The 5,548-nt window shown below is 36.8% G+C and overlaps 1 protein-coding gene across 11 annotated transcripts in view; it reads right to left on the bottom strand.

The window, feature by feature from the left end:
- Window positions 1–5,548, bottom strand: part of Lrrc4c (leucine rich repeat containing 4C) — a 1,249,590-nt gene that overhangs the window by 36,183 nt on the left and 1,207,859 nt on the right. The window contains exon 1 of one of the 11 annotated variants that reach the window (XM_029473976.1): window positions 5,129–5,147. The exons of the other annotated variants lie outside the window; for them this stretch is intronic. The gene's annotated coding sequence lies outside the window, so the exon portion shown is untranslated. Of the gene's footprint in view, window positions 1–5,128; window positions 5,148–5,548 lie in introns of those variants that run through there. 11 annotated transcript variants of the gene reach the window in all.

Below are 5,548 nucleotides of genomic sequence, written 5' to 3'. Positions count from 1 at the left end.
CTCCTTCTCCTTCTCCTTCTCCTTCTCCTTCCTCCTCCTTCTTCTTTTTCTTCTTCTCCTTCCTTCTCCTTCTCCTTCTCTTTCTTCTTCTTCTCCTTCTCCTTCTCCTTCTTCTTCTTCTTCTTCTTCTTCTTCTTATTATTATTATTATTATTATTACTCTCATAGTGAACATTCAGTGGCTGAATACCTGATTGATTTGCTCATTATATTTCTAGTTCTATTAGAACATTATCACACCGATATAAAGCATTGATTTCTCTCCTAATTTTCATCTGTAACATTAAGTGAATAGTTGGCTAAACGCCAGAGATGACTCAAGGCACTAAGGATTTTACAGAGAGTTTGATAGAATTGCAGTCTCATATCATGAAAACTAACTATTTAGGTTGGATAGATAGTAATCAAAATGTTTAATAATATACTACTCAGAGACATGTACTGAGAGGGAAATAAAAGATTGATTGAATGCCCGGTAGTGGTGGCGCACGCCTTTAATCCCAGCACTCAGGAGGAAGAGGCAGGCAGATTTCTGAGTTCAAGGCCAGCCTGGTCTACAGAGTGAGTTCCAGGACAGCTAGAGTTACACAGAGAAACCCTGACTTGGAAAAAAAAAGATTGATGGAAGAGTTAATACAAAGACAAAAATTTAGTTTGATTTACTTATAAAAATGCTTCAGAAAATGGGTTATAAATGAAGAAATGACAAGAAGAAACTCAGATATCAAATAATTTGAGAGAAAAATATTCCAAGATGACAGAAGAGTTAAATTATAGACTCAGATTTTCTAAAGCATGTTGTCCTTAAATGTCATACTTCACACACACACACACACACACACACACACTAAATAAAATTAATTTAATATATATGATAAGTATTAAGCAAATATACAAACTGTGATGTTTCCATTGCTGTTTAGCTTATAATTACTAGGTTACAAGCTGTCAGATGGCATTTTACTCTTCCACTGTATATTATATAAGCCACATGTTAATGTATTTAGGAAGTACCTGCAGCTTTCAAATAACTTTATACCCACAGTTAAGTTATACGAAAAAAAAAAACTTTTTTTATTTTTGAATAAGTTTATAACTACAACTTCCACAGTTCATCCTTGGATGTTCATGGATTTAACGTCCATTAAAAAAGAGAATTTCTTTGTATTCTTATACAGTGGAAAGTCTTTAGAGCAGTTTGCATGGAAGTCTGCAGCTACCAGGGTGGGGACCTGGGGAAATCTCTAGGAAGTGCCAGAGAACTGAGATAGGAGAGGCTCCCAGCAGTTAGCATGGGCGACCTTAGCCAACATGCATAGCAGTGGGTATATGGAACCTGAAAAGGGCACCTCCAGTAGCCAACCAGAAGCCCCAGTGGAAGGATAGGGTAAAAAACCCACTCATAAAACTTTTCACCCCAAATTTATCCTATCTTAAAAAATGCAGGGACAAAGATGGAGCAGAGACTAAGGGAATAGCCAACCAATGACCTAACTTGAGGCTTATCCCATGGGCAAGCACCAATCCCTGACACTATTGATGATGATACTCTGTTATGCTTGCAGACAGAAGCCTAGCATAACTGTCCTCTGAGAGGCTCAACCCAGCAGTTGACTAAAACAGATGTGGATACCCAAGGCCAAATACTGTATGGAGATCAGGGACTCTTATGGAAGATCAAAGGTCCTGAAGGGGATAGGAAGTCCACAGAAATACTTACAGAGTCAACTCACCAGAACCCTTGTTACCATAGAGCATATACAGGCCCCAGCAAGCTCCTGCTACATGTGTAGATGCACAACTCAGTCTTTCTGGGTCTTCGAAGCTCTTGCCTGTTTGAGGAATCTGTTCCCTAGCAGGGCTGTCCAGTCAGGCCTCAGTGGAAAATGATGAACCTAATCCTGCAGAGACTTCATGCATGAGAGCTGTGGTGGGTTCTTACCCAAATGGGACCCACCACCTTAAAGGAGTAGAGGATAAGGGGATAAGGGATTGTGGGAGATATTCTGTGAGACAGGGACTGGTGTGTGTGTGTGTGGGGGGGAGCAATTGGGATGTAAAAACTAAAGGAAAAAAATTAAAAATAAACAGATTTTTCAAAAGAAAGAAAATAATAGACATCAGTTCAGAGCTTCTAACATTAATTAAGTACTGGTTAAATGATAATATGACACAGTAACAAACAGTGTGATCTTTGATGGCAGTGTGGGACTAGAAAAGCTGATAACATTGGGAATTCTTTGAGCAGTAGAGTTGAGAAGATTTCCTTAGGAATTACATGTGGGGTTGACAGTGAGAGAAACAAAATAAAAAGCCCTCTGCCACCTCTCAATGCAGCTGTCTAAATATCAGTTGCTCCCCAACCACCTCTGTCTTGTCCCATATAACTGCAAAAGCATTTGTATCAAGGGATCGGCTCTACCTCCCTAGCCATTACTAGACCTTTGAAAATATCCTTTGTGCTGACTTGGTTCAGTCCAAATCCCTACAGCTACTTTTGCTTCTGCTATCTTTATCTTTTCTATGAAAGTTTGCCATACACAATGTCTATGTCTATACCCATCTGTCTATATCTATATGCTATCTGTCTATCTCAAACAAATGTGTTCTGTTTTCTCTCATTCCAGTGAAGATATCAGGGCATCCCAGTCTGTGTCAAGATTAAGACTTCTGAAATGTCAGAGATTTCAATACTTCCTTCTGCACAAAGCAACTAAAATTCCTCTGGGAAGAGAATTAACCAAGTTTGAGAGCCTAATATTTCAACAATTACTTTCCCAGAGGCAAATGTGTTCCCCAGGTAAAACCTCTGAAGAACTATCCTCTAGACTCTTTCTACTTTAAAGACCTTTTCTGGATAAGTAAAGAGATTTATCTAATCAAAATAACACCATTTCTCATAACTGTATGCTTGGAAAAATGATTTCAAGTCAAGTTTAATTTTCTCCCATAGTTAATTTTCACTTCTGTTAGAAAAGTATGTCTTGAAGTGTTATGAAGGAGCTCTCTGAAGTAAAGATATGTCATGGAAATATGTGATGTTTCCTGTGGAGAAGTGCCCTGGATGGCAGCCACACTTTCATGTTGAATTTGCTATTATAACCAATTGCAGGTAGAAGCTTATGATGACTCTAGGGAGGAAAAAGACAACAGAGTATGGCTGCCATGGTTTTCTGACATCAAGTGCTTCCTCTATGCATTGTATCCACATATATATATATATATATGTATATATGTGGATATGGTATATATATACATATATATATGGTATATATATATATATATAAATATATCAGAGAATCTGCAAAGAATTTCTTGTGCTAAAAGCCTGTCAAATTCATCTGAAATAAGATCAATATTTCAGAATAATTTCAACATCATAAATTATATTTATCAAAAACTGTGTTCAACTTGTCAAGTAGGTAAGCCCTCTGGTTCTTTTGTCACATAAGAAGAAAATAAATTTTAAGACACCTAGAACATACAATTCCATAAATAAACACATTGACAATAGGACGAGAAGTGCCGTGTTTTACACCTCAGGATTACAGTTCCTGTAAATTGTATGAATTTTAGTACAATTTGTCGAAGGGAGATTTTAAAGAAATATATAGAAGCAACCTACTATCCAGGAGTAAATGGAGATGATTTGTAATGCTTTCTGTATCTCTCTCTCTCTCTCTCTCTCTCTCTCTCTCTCTCTCTCTCTCTCTCTCTCTCTCTCTCTCTCTGTGCACACACACAGAGTATATGTTTGTATTTAAGTATATGTGGATATAGAATAGGATTGGATTCAATGGTATATGAGTGTGTGCTTTTTGAGGCCAAGTTTGATTTCCAATATCTTTATATATTGTTCTCCATGAAGTTGTATGTCTGTGTGTGTGTGTGTGTGTGTGTGTGTGTGTGTGTGTGTGTGTTGTTAATGTTACATTTTTGTTTTGTTTGTTTCCTATGTTTTGGAAACAGGTTTATTTCCCAGATATTTCCATTTTGGCTAGATTCAACTGTCAGCCAGAACAAAAGATCTACCTACCTCAAACATTCTCTAGCCCTCTTTAAAACTGTACTTAAAGGTTTGCAATGCCATGACCTATATTTACATGCTTGTTCTGGTCAGACAGCTGATGTGCATGTTGTGTGCCAATTATGTCATTCATCTCCACAGCCCTGTTCAGTAAGGTTTTAAACTGGCATTTAGTTCTAATGTTACATTTGTTTAAAGGGGAGCTTTTGTTTTCATGATGAAAACCATATTGCATCAATTTTAAGTAAAATAGGAAAAAGTCCTTTAAAATGTCTCTGGAAACAAACACTAATGTATTCATTTACTTGGTAGCCATTTTATTCATCACTGTGCCATCTACACCTTTCTGAACACACAATGATTTGATGATTCCAAAGAAATAGGCAAAAATTAGGTTTTAATGGTTCTTAGCTCTGCTACAGTACAAAGGAGCAAGATTCATGATTTTTCACTAAGGGAAAATCCATTTGCTGACAGAAATTTGGTTTCAGATTATGTTTTTTTTTATAGTAGAACGCATCTAAGATTCTCTGTCATTAATGCTTGAAGTAAAATTGATCAGGGCAACAGGATCAGATGGTGAGAGAATTTTCAGATTGGAGTTAGAGAAGCCATTCCCAGGTTAATGAGCACAAAATCGCAGGCATTTTGAAGAGTTTATTTGGAGGAAGGAAACCTCTGCAGAAATCAAGTGATTAAGATGTGATCCTCAAAGCGAACTCTGAACGATCTCATTAGCAGAGACTAAGAATAGTCTACAAATGCAATAAGAACCCCAATACCAGGTCACAAACAGCCTAGTGTGGACCAGCTGTTTGCGACACACTGAAAAGGAAACCTCATTGGCACAGAACAGCAAATCTCAAGAAGACAAGATAGTCCTTTCAGATTCCCAAAGGAGGATGACTTAAATATATTTGCATATATAAATATCTAAACATCCATTACATGATTTTGATACTTCTCCAGATGTGTTTATGTCTATATGTACATGTGTATGTATATAATTCTACATTGTAGACTCAATCTTTCTTATTCCGACCAGCTTCTATATACATGCCAGTTTTCCACAGATAATAAAAAAAAATTTCCTAAAATTACCTCATACGCATTTGTCTGTTCTTATATTTTCTCAAATAACGATGCTTATCTTTGTCCTCTTTTTTTTACTCTTTTTCCTTTCAGTGAAGTTAAATTCATGGGTGGGCAGACACTGGAATATACCTCCTTCACTATCTTCTTTCCTGAATTTACACAAATGATTGGCATCTGTTAATAAAAATGTTTCCTCAAAGCAATGATGAAAGTTTAGAAAGTTCTTTTTAATGTGTCAATAAAGTCTCTACTCAAACTATACATCTGACATTTTTTTTAATATTTTTATTACATATTTTCCTCAATTACGTTTCCAATGCTATCCCAAAAGTCCCCTAGCGCACCCCCACTTCCCTATCCACCCATTCCCATTCTTTTGGCCCTGGCATTCCCCTATATTGGGGCATATAAAGTTTGCAAGTCCAA

Source organism: Mus caroli, chromosome 2 (assembly GCF_900094665.2).
Source record: "Mus caroli chromosome 2, CAROLI_EIJ_v1.1, whole genome shotgun sequence".
Classification (NCBI taxonomy): domain Eukaryota; kingdom Metazoa; phylum Chordata; class Mammalia; order Rodentia; family Muridae; genus Mus; species Mus caroli.
This window is presented reverse-complemented; position numbering and strand designations above follow the sequence as displayed.